This window comes from Diplotaxodon limnothrissa, linkage group LG15 (assembly GCF_057381915.1).
Source record: "Diplotaxodon limnothrissa isolate DT_005_m linkage group LG15, D_limnothrissa_male_GT1.1, whole genome shotgun sequence".
In the NCBI taxonomy this organism is placed as follows: Eukaryota; Metazoa; Chordata; class Actinopteri; order Cichliformes; family Cichlidae; genus Diplotaxodon; species Diplotaxodon limnothrissa.
The window spans coordinates 39,030,608-39,050,590 of NC_140610.1; the positions used below are offsets into that span (position 1 = coordinate 39,030,608).

General features: G+C 42.2%; 1 protein-coding gene across 3 annotated transcripts in view; it reads right to left on the minus strand.

Annotated features, from left to right (window-relative positions):
* hykk.2 (hydroxylysine kinase, tandem duplicate 2) overlaps window positions 1–19,983 on the minus strand; it is a 42,303-nt gene that overhangs the window by 13,679 nt on the left and 8,641 nt on the right. The window contains exon 1 of one of the 3 annotated variants that reach the window (XM_085372613.1): window positions 14,162–14,439. The exons of 1 other annotated variant lie outside the window; for it this stretch is intronic. The gene's annotated coding sequence lies outside the window, so the exon portion shown is untranslated. Of the gene's footprint in view, window positions 1–11,107; window positions 11,135–14,161; window positions 14,440–19,983 lie in introns of those variants that run through there. One more of the 3 variants, XM_085372612.1, reaches the window with a different exon arrangement.

The window sequence follows — 19,983 nt, forward strand, 5'->3', positions numbered from 1 at the left end:
ATTACCCAGCTACATTTCCGAAAGAATGCAAAAGCATTGACATATATTTTTCCTACAATAGCCCAACGGGCAGGGAAGAGATAGATTTTGGTAGCCCGACTGAAAAAATCGCTAGCTCCGGGACGTCGGGCTAGCGATATTGCAAGCCCTGTATCTGATTGAGGAATCACTCATCTTTGGAAAAGAGAGTTTATTACAGAGAAATGTCTCTTTCCAAAATAAAAGCTATACTATCCGCTTCTTCTGGGCTATATTCTCAGCAGCATAAGGAGAATCATGTGCTAACAGCTGTCTAAATGACTCGGCTAAAGTTAGTAGCATGCTTGCTTTTTTTTGTCTGCTTCCACTTGTCTTTGCACTAGGATGATGTCGGCGTAAATGTGCAGTCATATTCGTCGTGTTCCCACTAGTGCTTTCAGGTTAATCTCGTTGAAATGACCTTAACGCCACAACACGGCAAATCTCCGTTAACGAGCTACCGCCGATCGCTCCGTGCATGGGGCTAGACGGCCAACACGTTAACGAGCTAACTGCGCTAACACACTAGTTCACACCAATGTAATTGAGCATTGCATGGCACATCCAACATACTGTTTTACTTTAGTCCATGACTCGCTTACCTTCAGGGTCATACGTCACATGAAAACCAAAATAATTCCAAACGCCAGATCTGAATGAGGTTCAATTTGCCTGTTGCAAGGAGAGCTTAACTTCTGTCTCGCTAGCTTGCCCTGCGCTCTTCCTCCTGACTATGCTGTCTGTGTTGAGCGCTCAGTGGATCTGCGCTCGACAGTGCAGCCTAGGCGGAGTAGTCGAACACAGATTCACTGAGCGCTCAACACAGACAGCATCGTCAGAAGGAAAATTGATAAAATAAATTACAAATGTTGTATTGTTCGATACATATGCGTACCGAACCGAAAGCACTGTATCGAACGGTTCAATATCGATACGAATATCGTTGCACCCCTAATATATATATATATGTATGTATATATATATGTATGTGTATATATATATACACATAACTGGGAACAGCTAAGATACTGCGCAGGACCCTCAAGCTCCCAGGCCTCTGGTAGAGGACCCGAGCTTGAAGGATAAACCGCCCCCAGGGGCGTGCTGGGTGTTTGTTTGTTTTTTTATATATATATGTATGTATGTATGTATGTATGTATGTATGTATGTATGTATGTATAGATGTATAGATAGATAGATAGATAGATAGATAGATATGTGTGTGTGTGTGTGTGTGTATGTGTGTGTGTGTAAATAATTGTGTGTTATACATAAAACGTAAATGTCACACATTCCACACCGCATTAATATTGCTGTTGAGTAATGAACTGTGTTTCCTTTTAAATGTATGTCTTTTAGAAAGAAGTGTGAAGGACCCAAGGATTGAACGAGCAGTTGGAGTGGGAAAGAAGATTGTTGCTGCTTTTGGCCACAGCTGGAAGCGCCAGCGAGCTCTGCAGGCTACCCAAAAGGAACTGGGCCTACGAGAACACAAACTCATAACTGAATGTTGCACTCGTTGGGGTTCAAAGCAGAGAATGATCCAATGGCTGCTGAAACAAGAAAAAGCTATAACACAGGTTTTAGCTGCTGATAAAACCACAAGGCATCTCATGTTGACATGGCAAGACATTGAAGTGCTTGACTCGGTCAGCACTGCATTGAGTCCACTCCTAGAGTTTACAGATGCTTTCTCTGCTGAAGAGTATGTAACCATTCCATGTGTTAAGCCTGTTCTTCAGATGTTTAACAATGACATGTTAAAAGTAAAAGAAGGTGACACTGAGCTGACCAAAGACATCAAAACAGCAATACTTGACTACATGAACAAAAGCTACAAAGACAGTGTCACAGAGAGGCTGGTTGACATGGCTTCTTTCCTTGATCCACGGTTTCATACAGAATATTTCAGTGAGAGTGAAAGCGAAGCCATCAAAGTTCAAGTCATGAGTGAACTAGAGCATCTTGACCCACACCAGGGTAGCACAGCCACAGGTTTTTCAGAAACACCTCATACATCTACTGGTGACCAAACAAGTCAGCGAGCTGTTAAAAAGCTAAAGAAGAATCTCGGGAGTTTTTTGAAGGGACCAGTTAGTGGCAAGAAAGAGGTAACTGCAGAGAGGTTATCATCTGAACTGAGCAGTTATGTGAATAGTCCACCAGCAGACAGTGAGTGTGATCCTCTTTCGTGGTGGAAAGTTCACACAGTAAATTTTCCCCACATCAGCAGATTAGCTAGGAAATACCTCTGCATTCCAGCAACTAGCTCTGCATCTGAAAGGTTGTTCAGCACAGGTGGAAATGTAACTTGTCAAAGGTCCTCCCTTAAGCCCGCATCTGTGAACATGTTAGTGTTTCTGGCAAATAATCTTAAAAGTTGAAATGTAGAAAAACTTCCGGGAGCAGTAGCATAATTTATCTATGTTTTTGTTTGTTTTGTTTTTACTCAAGAGTTTGTGCAATATTATTATTTGACTTATTGATTTTGCACACTGCACTTTTGTTGCAAAGCACCTCTTAAGTTTTGTGGATATACATGATTATGGATAACCATGTATATAACAGTATTCAATTCAATTCAATTTTATTTATATAGCGCCAAATCACAACAAAAGTCGCCTCAAGGCGCTTCATACGTATCATTATGAATACGCATTCATTCATAGTATAACCACTGTTGAATTTTGTGAGGCTGTAATGCACGTTAAAATAAACAGCTGCTTGTTTAAACAAAAAGAAATTGATGGGGTTTTTTCCCCACTAATAAAGTTGTAGAGTTGTATTTTGTTTTGCGTCAATTATATCGTCAGTTATATCGTTATCGCAAATTTTCAAATCTATATCGTTGTTACGGTCGCTGACCTCTAGTGGCTCTCCCTCTGTAGAAGAGGTTTTTTTTCTCCTTTTCTTGTGTTGCAGGTCTGCCTCATGAGCCACAGCTGAGGTGTGTTCCAGCTCGTCAGCCACGGCATATAGTCTGCCATCCTAAACTGCCACACCCCTGCCACTTTCCCCATTTTTGCCAGAGCTGTGAGCTGTAGTGTTTAGGGCAGCGGGCCTTAGTGTGTATGTGTGTGAGAACTTAAACTCTGTGGAACTTTGGTTTTCTTTCTTTTATTGTAAGCAAAGGTGTGCCCTTATTGTGTTAATTAGTTCATCATTGTGGAAGCAGGTAGGGGTTCTCTGCCATTTTGGTTTCAACTGTTTTCTCCTGTTTTTGGTTAGACAGGGAGCTCAGCCATTGTATTTTGTTTTGGTTAGTGAGTACTTGGTTTGATTTTTAGCTAAAGGGGGTGTTTTGTTTGTTGTTTTGGCCTTGGAGACCCTGAAGAAAAGAGCTTCCCTGTGTTTATTTTTACTGTAGTAGTTTTGGGCAATAAATCACGTTTAAATGACATCTATTCTCCAGTAGTTCATGTGTTCTCTTTCACTTTGTGTTACCTCTCACTCCAGTCAACACTTCGTTTTCAAGGGGGGGCGTAACATAAGTTGGGGCTCGTCCGGGATTAATTTTGGATATGGCACAGTTTAGCCTGGGTGATTTTATAGCTAAGCCTGCATTAGACCAGCTTGATGCATGTAGGAAGGAAGATTTATTTGCCGTTGCCGCGCATTATGAAATCCCTGTGGCTAAGTCTATGAAGAAGAGCGAGTTAAAGTCTCTTGTTGTCAGTGGGTTGGTTGGGAAAGGTGTGTTCCCTTTAGACGTGGACTCGGGGGATGACGCGTCAGACCTCGAAACCTCTGATCAGCCTGAGGTTTGTGCTGAGGAGGGGGCGGGGACACCTACAGTGGTCAAACCAGGTGAGGGAAAGCCACCAGCCTCTCTTCCACGGTTTGAGCCCTTCTCTGTCGAATCCAGTAATCCCAGTGTTAGTGCACGCTTAAAGGTACGTTTAGCTCGTCTTGAACTTGAGGCCAAAGAAAGGGAACGTAAGGATGAGCTTGAGTTCAAGCTAAAGTGTCGGCAGCTAGAAGCTGAGACATCTATTAGGTTGCGTCAGCTGGAGTTGCAAGCTAACAAATTGTCTCCTGAGCCTTCTGCTCCATCTTCAGTGAAGGATGAAGATAACAATAGTAATCCTTCAGATAATTCTCCCCCTGCTCATGCACCGCCAACATTCGATGTAGGCAAAAACATTGCCCTAGTTCCACCATTCAGGGAGACTGAGGTGGAGGCCTATTTTAATGCGTTTGAGCGCATTGCTATGGCTTTACATTGGCCCAAGGAGGTTTGGTCCCTTTTGCTTCAGTGCAAATTAATTGGTAAGGCACAGGAAGTATGCACAGCTCTCACTATCGAGGACAGTCTTGTGTATGACAATGTCAAAAGCGCTATACTCAGAGCCTATGAGTTGGTGCCTGAAGCCTACAGGCAGCGTTTCAGGACCCTGAGGAATGGTAAATGGTAAATGGCCTGTATTTATATAGCGCCTTACTAGTCCCTAAGGACCCCAAAGCGCTTTACATATCCAGTCATCCACCCATTCACACACACATTCACACACTGGTGATGGCAAGCTACATTGTAGCCACAGCCACCCTGGGGCGCACTGACAGAGGCGAGGCTGCCGGACACTGGCGCCACCGGGCCCTCTGACCACCATCAGTAGGCAACGGGTGAAGTGTCTTGCCCAAGGACACAACGACCGAGACTATCCAAGCCGGGGCTCGAACCGGCAACCTTCCGATTACAAGGCGAACTCCCAACTCTTGAGCCACGATCGCCCCACTGCTCAAACATTCCTTGAGTTTGCAAGGGAAAAAGGGATACTATTTGATAGGTGGTGTCAAGCAAGCAAAGTTTCAGAGTTTAACACATTGCGTGAACTGGTATTGTTGGAGGAATTCAAAAACTGTGTTCCTGACCGTACAGTGCTGTACCTGAATGAACAAAAAGTTGCCACTTTGCAGGAGGCAGCTGTCCTGGCCAAAACTACACGAGGGGAACTGGTCAATGACCTGAAGAGAGCTGGGACCACAGTAACAAAGTTCACTATTAGTAACACACTACGTCGTCATGGATTAAAATGCCATGTGGTCAAATGAGACCCAAATAGAAGTCTTTGATATAAATATCACTCGCCGTGTTTGGAGGGGGAAGAATGCTAAATTAGGGCTGCTCGATTATGGCAAAAATGATAATCACGATTATTTTCACTGAAATTGAGATTGAGATATTTGACGATATTTATTTAACCCTTTAAGACCTACCATAGAACCAAGTCCGCCAGAACTTTTTTTTTTTTTTCTTTTTTTTTTTTACATGCTGTAGTGCCATTTTTGGGAGCATTTCAAGTTGCTATACATCAATGCAACTGTTATAGCCCATATTTTAATAATATGTATGCATTAAGTCCATAGTAATTACATTAATTGCAAAAAAGTGCAATAAACAAAAAAATTGAAAATCGTTTTTGTTTTGTTTTTTTACATATATTTCTACTTGGGGAAATTTAAGAGGCTTATCCCTCAAAACTTTAAATACAAAAAAGTTGCAAAAAATAGTTTTCCACCACAGGAAATTTATTTTGAGTGTCTTCATAGTTTTATTTTGGAGATACAGCAATTTTTATATACTGCAGGAAAAACAAAAAACAATCCTATGATGCAAATTTGCAAAGAAAACAGCATGTGCATCAAAACAAACTGATTCCAGCAGTGCAATTCGAGTTCTAAGCATCCCAGCAACTATTCAGAAAAGTATAGAGTCAAACATGACTTATAAAAACACCAGTATAGGCTTTTAAGGCCTACAAGTAAAAAACTACATTTTCCGCCAAAATGACGTCACTTCCGGTTTCGGACAGGAAATGGCGGACATGCGATAGTTCGCGTTGACTCTTTTTCACTGTGGGAAGTGTTACGAACAGCTGATCGGATCGGCAAAGCGTGTTTCTGGAATATTATGTTTTTGTTCCTGCAAGCGCTTTTTATGCAATTTTTGCAAAGCTAAATGTGGAAGGAAACCGTGACCGAGGACAAGCTGATGGCATAAGATGTAAGTACAACTCCTCCGGTTTCATATGCAAAACAAATTATTGCGCTAGCTTACGCGGTTCCGGTTCTACGGGGATTTAAAGGGTTAACAATAACAATGTGTTGAATAATGACTTTAAAAAATAATATAAAATAGCGTGCAAATACTGATAACAGTGCAAATGTTTGCAATATAAAAAATAAATGAAAAATGTAAACATCTATGTTTAGTGAACTTTGCAGTGTTGCTCTGTGGTGCAGCTATGACACCGTAGAAAAGTTTACACACTATGTCTACTTGATCCAAGTCTGACTCCGCGAACCCATAATGTTTCCACACCACTGAAGTTTTTTTTTACCTCTCTTTTCAACCAACGGCAGTCACTCTCCTCTCCTAATAACTTCTGCTTAGCTTTCCGAGCTTCCCTCGGGTCCTCTTAATTGTTGTGATGCGTGTTCGAAATGCAGAGAGGTGCGCTCGATTTGCCACACGGAGCAGCGCGAGAGTAAAGCACGAGGGAGGGGCTAATAATCGGCTCAGTCATTTTTAATGATCGTTGAAAGCCCAGATCGTAATCGTGATTAAAATTCGATTAATTGAGCAGCCCTATGCTAAATTGCATCCCATGAACACCATACCCACTGTGAAGCATGTGAGTGGAAACATTATGCTTTGGGCTGCTTTTCTACAAAGGGGAAAGGACGACTTATTCGTATTACGGAAAGGATGGATGGGGCCATTTATCGTGAGATTTTGGGCGAAAACCTCCTTCCATCAGTGAAAGCACTGAAGATGAAACGTGGCTGAATCTTCCACCATGACAATGATCCCAAACACACCACCCAGGCAACGAAGGAGCGGCTACGTAAAAAGCATTTCAAGGTTCTGGAGTGGCCTAGCCAGTCTCCAAACCTCAATCCAATAGAGAATCTGTGGAGGGAGTCGAAAGTCCAAGTTCAACGATTCAAGAACATACAGCCAAAGAAACCCAAAAATTCATTAAAAGCAAAGAAGTGGAATATTCTTGAACGGCCAAGTCAGCCACCTTAACTTAACCCAGTTGAGCAATCATTTCACTTGTTGAAGACTAAACTCTGGACAGAAAGGCCAACAAAAAACAGGAACTGAAAGCAGCTACAGTAACGGCCTGAAAGAGCATTAAAAAGGAGGAAATCCAGCATCTGGTGACGTCCATGAGTCCAAGACTTCAGAGCGTGATTGGCAGCAAAGGGTTTTCAACCAAGTATCAGAAATAAATGTTTTATGTTCAGTTATTTATTCGTCCAATTACTTTTGAGCTCCTGAAATGAATGGATTGTGCTAAAAGAAATGTGTTACTTCCAAACAATTGTATGCAATCTTTTGTTCAAAAAGTATTTTTTGTCCAATCATGCATTTAATTGTTGGAATAATATAATAAAGAATACTTGATTACTAAAATAATCAGTAGTTAGAGTTCTTGTCATTAGTATGTACAGAAGAGAGGTATAGTAAGTTTATCGTTATTTGTAAAATGCAGTGGCGGCTTTCTCATGGTTCGTGGCTGCATTTCAGCCAGTGGTGCAAATGTAGAAAATCAGTCTGATTTTTTTCGATACAGTCTGGAAAGCGTCTGATTGGCAATGTCTTCATTTTTGAACACGACAATGATCCCAAACATACTGCCAATACAGTAAAAGCATACCTTGATATCAAACATTATCAGTCATAGATTGACCTACATATTACTGAAGCAGCGTAGGATCGTCTTTAGAGACCACAGAACCAACAGCAGCCAAGAAGACAATAAGAACAAGCCTAGGTTTCTCTCACGACTGTAGACAGGCTGCAAGATCAGAGTTCTGCTGAGTTAAGCAAGCATTCCATTAATCCTTAACTAGTAATGACTTCACGAATTTCAACTATTAGAGAAAAAAGTACTCATAACCATCTCACAGAAATAACATTATGTACAGCTACTTTAATGCCACTCATATTTATCTAGACTCTTTATCTCCACCCTCTGTCTGTCTGTCCAGCCCGACAGACACTCTCTGTACTTTTAAGATTAGGCTCAAAACTTTCCTTTCTGATAAAGCACATAGTTAGGGATGGAGCAGGTGATCCTAAATTCTCCCTATGCAGTTACACTTCAATAGGTCTAAGCTGCTGGAGGCTACCCATCAGTGTTACTTTTTCACTCACCTTTTTTTTCCTACTTCATATGTGTTTATACACCACTCTGCATTTAATCAGTAGTTAATGTTAATTTCTGCCAACATGTCTATGTTGTGTCTTCCTCCCCTCACCCCCAAGCGGTCACAGCCCTGCCTGAGCCTGGTTCTGTTTGATGTTTCTTTCTGTTAAAAAGTTTTTTCCTTCCCACTGTCACCAAAATGCTTGCTCATAGGGAGTCATCTGATTGCTGGGGGTTTCTCTGTTTTATCTTGAAATTGCACTAACTTAAATTAGCTTAATAAAATATATTTTACTCAAGTATATTTTGTCAGTCCCCTTAAAACAACATCAGCAAAACATCTTTGACAAAAAAAAGCCATAGATGCTATATATGCTACATACAGGCTGAATACAGGCTAGTAGCTGTATTCAGACTGTGTTTAATTTTAAGCCATTAAAACACACTCAAATAGCAATTAGAATATGTTTTATATTTGCTAAATTGACTCAGTCTTTATAAAAGAAAATTCCTAAGATAAGCCTTTGAAATAGCTGAAATAAACCAATTTAGCATAAGCTAGAAACCTTAGCTAGTACTAATAAAGTCATCAGAGTCTACCAGAAATATTCAGGATTTCACTCACTGATTCCACTTCTTTGACTTCTTCTAACAGTAAAAAAATATGTTCATGCTGCATGCTTGTTTCATGTTAGCAGTCTTTGTGTTTATGAACTCCCTACATTGTGTTTTTCATGCATTTGTTCAGGAATCTAACTTAAGGTTTGAGGCCAGGTTTGAGAACAACACAAACCCAAGGCAGGTCTGGGAGGGCATCAGGGCTATCACGGACTACAAAAGAAGAACACCATCACCCTCAGCCGACAGTTCTACTCTGGCTGAGGATCTAAATCTCTTTTATGCCCGTTTTGACAGGGAGAACACCGACCCTGTCCTGTCCCCTCTCCCCTCAACCGACCCTGCTCCGGTCCTGAGCACTCATGAGCTGAGGCGTGTGTTCCGGAGCATTAACACCAGGAAGGCGGCCGGGCCGGATGGAGTGCTGGGCCGGGTGCTAAAAGACTGTGCTGCGGACCTGGCGGACGTCTTCACCTCTATATATAACACCTCGTTGTCCTGTTCACTGGTACCATCCTGTTTCAAAGCAGCAACCATCGTTCCCATCCCAAAACAGTCAAATGTCACATGTCTGAACGATTTCAGACCTGTGGCACTCACCCCCATTCCCGCCAAATGCCTGGAGAGACTGGTCATTAAACACATCAGAGCTGCTTTTCCACCATCCCTGGACTCGCACCAGTTTGCATACAGGGAGAACCGGTCAACCGAGGATGCGATCGCCACAGTGCTGCACACATTACTGAAGCACTTGGAACACAGGAACACCTATGCACGGCTCCTCTTTGTAGACTACAGCTCGGCTTTTAATACCATCCGGCCATACAAACTCCGTCCCAAACTCCACCAACTGGGACTTAACTCCTCTCTGTGCAACTGGATTGTGGACTTCCTCACTAACCGTAGACAGAGTGTCAGAGTGGGTAAGAACACCTCTTCCACCCTTGTGGTCAACACCGGTGCCCCTCAGGGGTGTGTTCTGAGCCCTCTGCTATACACTCTCTTCACCCATGACTGTATTTCCTCCTGCGCGTCCAATCTCATTGTTAAGTTTGCAGATGACACTACAGTGCTCGGACTTATATCCAACAATGATGAGACAAACTATAGGACAGAGGTGCAACAACTAGAGTCATGGTGCCACGACAATAACTTGGTCTTAAACACCAAAAAGACCAAGGAGATCATTGTAGATTTCCGGAAGAGGGGCCATAACAACCATCTGCCTCTCTTCATTGGCAGTGAGGCGGTGGAGAGGGTGAGCAGTTTTAAATTCTTGGGGGTAACTGTGACCGAGGACCTGTCCTGGGGCAACCATATCACCTCAGTTGTACGGAAGGCCCAACAGCGCCTCTACTACCTGAGGAGACTGCGGAGCGCACACATTCCCAGATCTCTGATGTTGAACTTCTACAACTGTGCCATCAGCAGCGTTCTGACGTATGGATTTCTAGTGTGGTTCCCCAGCTGCACCAAGGCCGATCAGCAAGCACTCCAGCGGGTGGTGAAAGAAGCTGGCAGAATTATTGGAACAAGTCTGCCAGAGATCAGTAATATCTTCCCCACTCGCTGTCTGAGGAGGGTGCACAGTATCCTGCGGGACCAACATCACCCTGCGCGCCACCTTTTCCATCTGCTGCCCTCAGGGAGAAGGTACAGGTCTATACAGGCCAGAACATCCAGACTGGCCAACAGCCTGTATCCACAGGCTGTGAGGCTCCTGAACTCTCTGCCCCCCTCTCACGGACAATAACCATATCCAACTTCTTAATAGCAATGAACTGGTCTGCATTGGTGCATCATATCTTTATTCTCTTCCCCCTCCTGCCCCCCCCCCCCCCCCCCCCTCTTTCTTAAATAGATAACTATCATATCTGATATCATATCTCACAGTACAATAATATTGAATGGGTTGCATTGTTGTATTTTGTCATGTTTCTCAGGTCTTTGTCTGAATTTCTACGAACATTATTGCTAAGGATTGTCTTATTGCATTGGAGTCACACTGGGTTAAATATGTACACTTGGGTTTTAAGGGGTATTTATTATTTTCTTCTTTTTTTGGGGTTGTATGGAAGCCCCAAACGCAATTTCATTGTTCTTGACAATGACAATAAATAAATAAATACTAAATACTAAATAAATTTTAAGTCTTCATCATCCTCATTTCCTAATGTTTAGCTCACTCTCCGTCTGTTTTGCACACTTACACACAGCCTTGTGCACGCTTTAGGAAAAGTTCATAACTTGCTCGTGTGCCAAGTAATTAATAACAAATGCAAAACAAAAGGGAAAAATTCTGGTAGACCTACCTCTGCTTTCTGTATGCCAACTTTGTGAAATCGAGAGGGACTGTGATATTATGCCACTACGTGTAACGGCAAAGCGTCTGCTTCCTGTTCTTTCAAAGTAAAAGCTCAAAGAAAACAAGTTCCAAAGCAGCTTTATAGTGAAGCAATTTATTTCAAGTTTTGTTTTGTTTTTTATAGATATAGTATTTCCTGTTATTTTAACAGTTGTAAAATAACCGTGTTTCTGTTTTTAAATAAATAATGATTGGTTAAAGCTGTCAAAGGGATATTTAGGGCCAGCAAAACCATCCTTTGACATTAAAATTCTATTGACTTTTATAAAATTGTTAAATTTGCTAAATCTAAATAATATGCATATATGAAATACATACAGTAAGGATATAGCAGCAGACCTAGGTTTTCAATACTAAATTTGTAATATAGCTAGATAGATGTATTAAAGTAAATGTATTCATTTAGGAATTTTTATTTCACTCTTCCTTTTTATTCTTACACATTTAATTACACCTGCGTACAACTGCCTCCCCAAAAGCCAGTGGGTAGACAACAAAGGAAAAACATCAGCTGGTCGACCAGTCTTGGAGCTATTTTGTTGCTGCATGTCTGGCATCAGTCTGTCAGAGTTTGTTAGTTTACCCTGCATCCCTCATCATTACGCACCTGAGTCTTCATATTCTTTATATTTGATAGCGCTATCTTCCAGTTTTAATTCAAGAAAGGGGCTTTAAAGAGCCCAGGGAGCTTTTTTTTTTTTCTTTTTAGAAAGAGACAGCCCTGTTCGCATGTAGTAGTCTTTTATAGATATGTAACATCTGCATCCCCTTGCAATGGCTGGCATGAACGACTTGGATTCATGCTAGCCATTGCTGTTTCTCCAGAAATTTCTCTCAAGAAGGCACTGGCCACTCCACCTGCATCCTGATTTCTAAAAGAAAAACCTCCACCCATTTTGAGATCATATCAACAAACACCATGCAATATTATAAAATACAATAATATCTTATACCTTCACATTGTACAAGCTCACTGAAGCCCATTTAAAACCAGAGGTGATAGTGCCTTTGAGGGTGTGACACTCAAACTGTGAAACAGCCTTGCTCAGCCAGTCAGGTTGGCTGACTCTGTTATTTGTTTTAAGTGAATGCTGAAAACTCATTTTTATAAGTTATCATTTCCTTAATCCATCCCCCTTCATTTGCTGCCATAGTTTGAAAGCACACGTGCATGTTTGTGTGAATGTCTGTCGTTATGGCTGATTATGTGTGTTTGATTTAACATGCACACTTATCCTCAATATGTGGTTTTTATTTGAACTGTGAAGCACTTTCTAACCCTGTTTTATTAAATAAATAGTCATTATTATTATTATTATTATTATTATTATTATTATTATTATTTGTAGTTGATCAAAAGGCCTATCCTGGTGTGCCTCTAGTCTGAATACCTGTCCCAGGATTGTTAGTTGCATAAAACAAGAATTGCAAAAAATTTTGAGAATAAATTTGGAAACTCTTTGTAAACTAGTGTTGCTGTTGTACCACCATGACTTTTGACACATGCAGGGATAATGAGTAAAATAATGTTTGGTTTGTCATTGGGCCAATACCAGACCTCACCTGTTATATAAGCCCGTGTGGTTTTCCACACGTTTCTGGAGTAGCTGTGATGTGGGCAGTCTGTAAATTGTGTTAGACGAGGTTCGTTTATTTGTGATGTTAATGTTGTGGTCTTCACATTCTGTTGATCGCCTCCCTCTGGCAGTAGCAAAGCATCCACTAACACACTGATCTTGGACATTTACTTCCCAATTTATGATTTGGAGCACACCTGTGCCATTTTCCTGATGATTAACAATGTATTGTCAAGCCACCTGCTATTTTTTATACTATGAGCAATACAGAGTTTCAAACATATGATGCTCAAAAAAAACGTAAAGGATCACCTTGACAACAAATCAGAACATAATCATGCATGTGTTTTCCTCCCAGATCTGATCCAGGGCGTCACTGAGCTCCTGGCTAGTGTGGGGGCCAGTCAATGGTATCACCTCCTTGATCCTCAAGTCCCTACTTCCATATTTTTACCACATGAGGCCAGGCAATGTTGTGCACCAGGAGGACCCCAGAACCCATTACACCTGCATAGGATCAGGATTTCATCCTGAGAACTAATGGCAGTCAGCATACCATTACCTTGCCTATAGAACTTAGATGGATATGCCTCTCCAGACCATCATTGATACACCACCAAAGCAGTTATGCTGAACGATGTTATAGCTTCTCCAGATCCATTCACAAATGTCACATGTGCTCAGTGTGAAGTACAGGGCAGCAGTGGTGAACCTGCTAAGCCTGATATTCTATGGGAAGTGCCAGTGAGACTCCACAGAGTCCGGCAGTTAGCACAGTGCCTACAAGAGCACGCCAGTTCTTTAGGTCACCCTCGTGAAGTCTTTTACTGATTGCTTGGTCAAAGATATTTACACCAGTGGCCTGCTGGAGGTCCTTTTGTAGAGCTCTGGCAGTGCTCATCCTGTTCCTCCTTGCACAAAAGAGCAGATGCTGCAGTCCTTCTGATTGATTAAGGACCTTCTAAGACCTTGTCCAGCTCTCCCAGAGTAACTGTCTATCTCCTGGAATCACTTCCATGATCTTGACACTGCTGGGAAAGACTGCAGACCTGGCAATGGCACGTATAATGTGCCATCCTGGAGGACCTGGGCTACCTGTGCAACCTATGTATGGTCCATGTATTACCTCATGCTCCCAGCAGTGACACTTAGCCTTGCCAAATCAGTCAGACTACTGTCTCACTGTTGCTTCCTCCAGTGCACCTGTTACTAATTTCTATCACTCCCTCCAGTTAATACACGACACCACGGTTCTTCATTCACAGATGGATTTATTCTTCTGTCACACTTCTCCTCAGAAACACCATAAAATCCACCATCAAACTGTTATTACATAAAAGTACAGAATGACCAACATAAATATTACAAATAAACATTTAAACCCAAGTTAACAAATACGCGATAAACAAACACAGTTAACGTACCTCGCTGGCTGCACGTAACCGTGAGGGAATGAGTCCGCTTCAGGAACAAAACTTAACAAAAATAATTCCCAATTTCTTCTTCTTTGCAGCTTTCTTTTACTTTAAACTGCTTATTTATTCCTTCTTCTGCCTTAGTTAACTTATTAACTTAGCTTCTTGCACATGCTTTTTACTTCCCTTTACGTCACTTAAAAAGGCCTGTGTGCAACACAGAATGAACCTTAGTTCCTACCCCAAAAGGAACAATAAATAAAGAAAATAAATAACATAAATGAACACAATAAATTAAACAAACTGCCATAATTTACATTTATGGCAGTTAAACTCCCACCAAATCTCAACTTGAGATTTCTTTACAGATTTGCATCTTCAAGTTATAAGCATTTAGTTTAACACATGCTTATTCTGCTTCAACAAGTAGTACTATTTTTTGCACTGGCCTTTCAAGATAAACTGGCCTAGTTGTGCATTTTCCCTGTTTGTCCAAAGTTGAGTTACTAACCAACAGCTTTACCTTTCTGACCCTTCCATCAGAGCTGGGGTACACCTCCGTGACTCTTGCTAGTCTCCAGTGATTTCGCGGAGCACTGTCCTCTTGAAGAATAACAATGTCATTGACATTGGTGTTCCTTTTATCCCCATGCCATATCTGTCTTTGCTGGAGATTAAGAAGGTACTCCCTCCTCCACCTTGTCCAAAACTCATTCGCCAAGAACTGCACCTGACGCCATCTCTTACGCAGGTATAAATCTTGACTCACGAACTGACCCGGAGGTGGCAATATGATGTTAGACTTCATCAGAAGAATGTGATTTGGTGTGAGCGGTTCAAGACTTGTTGGATCATTCAGGTGCTCTGTTGTCAGCAGTCTGCTATTTATAATAGCCATCACTTCATACAAAAAAGTCCTAAGTGAGGCGGTGTCAAGTCTTTTAGCAGACTGATCAAGAATTGCTGTTAGAACACTTCTGATTGTCCTTATTTGCCTCTCCCAAATTCCTCCCATATGGCTTGATGATGGGGGATTCATTACAAACTCACAGCCATATTCCTTCACCTGCTCATGATCCCAGTTCTTCATTGAGTCCATGAACTCTCTTTTTGCACCCACAAAGTTGGTACCTTGATCACATCTCAACTGCCTTACATTCCCACGTATTGCAATGAATACGCGCAATGCATTGATGAAGGCATCTGAACTGAGGTCATCAAGCATTTCGATATGTACAGCTCTGCAACACATACAAGTGAAGAGAAGACCATACTTCTTCAGTTCCTTTCTTGCATCCCTCACATAGAATGGTCCAAAGCAATCCATGCCACAATATGTGAATGGAGGGGTCATTTCCATTCTGTCCTCTGGCAAGTCTGCCATTTTTGGATCTTGTATGTTCCTTCTATACTTTCTGCATGTGACGCACTTAAAGATATGTGAGGCAACTGCACTGCTGCATCCAATGACCCATATCCCATTAGATCGCAACTCATTTACAGTCATACCTCTTCCTTGATGCTGTACTTTCTCATGATAATGCTTGATCAATAAAGAAGACACGTGACTTGTTTTTGGCAGAATAGCAGGATGTTTAACATGTGTATGAAGATCACTTCTTGTTAAGCGTCCGCCTACTCTCAGCACACCCTGCTCATCCAAAAATGGACTTAATTTGCATAGCTTGTTTGCTTTGTCTTTGGATTTTACGTCCTTGGATTGCTGTAAATTCTTGATTTCACTGCTGAATACTTCTGTTTGGACCAATCTGATTAGGAAAAGTTCAGCTTGTTGTCTTTCCTCAACACTTGTACTTCCATTGAGTTTGGGACTAAGACCCTTAACTTGCTTAGCATGACGTTTAAGACAAGCAATAGCCTTAACAACTCTTTTCCAGTCAGAAAACTTAGTCAGGCGGTCCAACAATGTTCTATTTATCCTTGCGCTGGTGTTGAGCACCTGAGCCCTTCGAAGTTCTGGATCAGTATCACTAACCTCTCCCACCTTAGCATCTCTTGTGGGTAGCTCCCTTTCCCACAGAAAGTCTGGGCCAGTGAACCAATTTGAAGCAACGAGCCGATCTGCCGATAACCCTCTCGAAGCATGGTCCGCCGGATTGTCTTCGGACTGCACATGATACCACTGGTTGACATCTGTGGTGGCTTTGATTCTCTGGATCCTATTTGCCACGAAAACATGAAAGCGTCTGGCATCATTTTTAATGTACCCGAGAACAACCTTTGAATCAGTCCAATAATATTCCTTAAGGTTGTCTATTTCGAGCTCATGTTTTAAGATGGCACCCATCTTCGCAGCAACCACTGCTGCAGACAACTCAAGCCTTGGAACTGTTGTGACCTTAGTGGGGGCAACACGTGCTTTCCCCATGACAAGTGAGCAGTGTACGCTGCCATTAGAGTCCACTGCTCTTAGATAAGTGCACTCCCCATAACCTGTGAAGCTAGCATCTGAGAAGTGATGTAACTCGTACTGCTTGACATCTATGAAGCTTGCTGGTATGTAGCACCTCTTAATCTTTACTTGACACAAGTTATGGAGGTCTTGTAACCATGACTGCCACTGTGATCTGCACTCCTCTGAAAGTGGTTCATCCCAACTAGCTTTCTCTCGACTCAACTGTTGCAAGATCAACTTCCCACGCAAAACAAACGGTGCTACGAAACCCAAAGGATCGTAGATGGAAGCTACTGTGGATAGCACTCCCCTTCTCGTCATTGGGTGTTTCTTGACAGTTACTCTGAACTGAAAGTCATCAGAGGATACGCACCATTGCACGCCCAGTGCTCTTTCTAGGAGTGGCTCCCCTAAATCTATGTCCAGTTCTTTGACACTGTCTGCACACTCTTCCTTTGGTATTGACTCCAATACCTTCTTGCTGTTGGAAATGAACTTGTGTAGTCTAAGCTTGCCTGTGCTGCAAAGCTCTCTTGCTTCCTTGATCAGCTTGATTGCCTCAGCATCAGACCTTACACTCACCAGTCCATCATCAACATAAAAATTTCTTCGGATGAACTTGACAGTGCTTTGGTTAAATCGATCTTGACCTTCTGTGGCTAGATGTTTAAGTCCAAAATTGGCACAGCCAGGTGAGGAAGCTGCTCCAAACAAATGGACTTTCATCCGAAAAACTGATGGCGGAGACTCAAGATCACCATTCTCCCACCATAAGAACCTCAAGTAGTCTTGGTCTTCAGGCTTTACATGGAATTGATGAAACATTCGTTCCACATCACACATAATAGCGACTGGGCCCTTTCGAAATCTACAAAGAACTCCCACCAAGGTGTTTGTGAGCTCTGGCCCTGTAAGAAGGTAGTCATTCAATGACATGTCTTGAAATCTTGCCGAGCAATCAAAGACCACTCGCAGTTTCTCTGGCTTTTGAGGGTGGTATACGCCATGGTGGGGAATATACCAAGCTGATCGTTTATCAAGCTCTTTTTCTGGGACCTTTTCTGCTTCACCACGACTGATAATGTCTTCCATGAAGTTCATGTAGTCTCTCCGATATTTCTGGTCTCTCTTGAGCTTCTTTTCCAAGCACATGAGGCGTTGAACAGCACTTGGCTTGTTATTTGGTAGCTCTGGCCTGCTCTGTTTAAAAGGCAGAGGCATTTCAAGATGTCCGTCTTCTTTGTGCTTAATTTCTTCTTTCATTTTAGTCAAAAACCGGAGATCTTCTTGCGAGAGATTTGTCTCTTCTCCAAGCCTTTCACTGAAGTCAGATTCCAGCACCTTAAGTATGTCTTCTGGAGCAGTCATCTCCTTAATTCTTGTTTTGCAAACATAATGAACTTCGCTCTTCAACTTACTTGTTACTTTGGGTTCAGGGGTCACTTGCTTTACAATGATGCGGTGACTTACTCCTATTGCATCACTGTAGTGTTCACCTGGATCACCATAGCTCACTATGCTCCAGCCTACGTCAGTTTTCTGTGCGAAGGGCTGGTTGTCCTCACCACATACAACTTCTCTAGGCATTAGTGCTTGTGGACAGTTATACCCGATAAGAAGACCGATTTCACATTTCTTCGGCGGGGCAATGTGTTCCGCAAGATGCTCTAAATGAGGCCATGCCTTTGCAGTCTCTGGTGTTGGAATGTGTGTACGATTGACAGGTATGAATTCACGAGTGTAGACCGTTGGCACTGTGATCTTCTTAGAAGAAGATAACCCTCTTATTTGTAGACCTTTGAGTCTTTTGCATGGTACAATTGTCTCCTTGGAAGACATTGTAGACAGCTTCAACTTGACTGGCTCTGCATTAACATCAAGAGCATCTACCACTTCTTCAAGAATGAATGAAGAATCACTTTGTGAATCTAACAGAGCATAGACAAGGACTTCTTTGTTTGAATCACTTGGCATTGATGCATAAACAGGAACTATTGCTGAAGTCTGAGCACTGTTACCATCATGCACAACTCTATTGGATGTGGTTTCGTGAGTGGTGTCTTGCGGCGATTGTGGCTTTCTTTCTTTACTGCAACTTGTCTCGTCATTTTCCTTTTGCTTTGAGCGACCCTCATGTAAGCATGTGGGGTGGCGCTTTGAGCAGGTGTCGCAGACCATCCGGTTGCTGCAATGCTTGGATTGATGGCCAGGACTCAAACAGCCAAAGCACAGTTTCTCACCTTGTATGAACTTCACTCTGTCAGCAACTGGCCTTGCAGTTAGTCTACGGCACTTGTGCAAGACATGCCCTGTTTTCTTACAAAACATACATGTGCTTATGCTCTTCTCAGTGGTGTTAGTTGTAAAAATCCTTGCATTTGCTGCTTGGTTCTTAGAGGTCACTACATTCTGAGGTTTAGATCTTGTCCTTTCCGGCTCCCCTTGCCGCAAAGCATAGTAAGATGTAACAGGGTTACGGTGTGTTCACACCGAACGCGATGGACGCGAATAAAACGCCCCAAACGCCCCTAATTTGACGCGTGTACATTCGCGTCTCAACGCGTGTCCAAGAAAAATCCATCGCGCGTCAAAATATGATATTTTGACGCGCGTGAACCGGAAATGTGGGAGGAATGTGGGAGGGAGTTGTGCCAGACCGGTATCTTTGCAAGATGGCAGCTATCGAGCTAGCGCTTGAAGAGAGAGTCTCCCTTCTCTATGTACTGTGGAGAGCAGAGCAGCAGCGTAAAAGACGTCCTCGCCGTACCTGGGTCCATCAGGTCCTCCAGAGGCATGAGCAGTTTGGTGAGTTTCACCACTTGCTCCAGGAGCTGCGCCTGGATGACGGCCGATTCCAGCGCTATCACCGTCATTCACTCGGCCAGTTTGAGGACCTGCTTTCCCTCGTCGGTCCCAGCATCGCCCGCCTAGACACCAACTACAGGCGCTCAATCCCACCTGCAGAGCGCCTGTCCGTCTGCCTGAGGTTAGTAAAACTATTTAATACGGTAGTCCTTTATTGATATCTGTGCTAATATGCTAATCCATCCAGTTATACACTGCTAACATGGATGTGCTATGCTAACAGTGAATGCTGTCGGTGTTTACTGAAAGCAAACTGTGGTACAGAGACGACTCTTTATAATATTTCTAGTGATACTCAGAAGCTCTCATCAAGTCCCGATTTAATTCGATTTATGCTGTTATCAGTGTTTGCATGATAGCTATGGAACGCCAGGACTGCCATAATGAATTAATTAAATACACCATTAAATAATTAATTAAATGTGGCAATAATTAATTAAAATTGGAATTAATTAATTAAATAAATAGTTATGACACATGTAATTAATTAATTATTGACACATTTAATTAATTATTTATGTATTTCACATTTTAATTAATTATTGACACA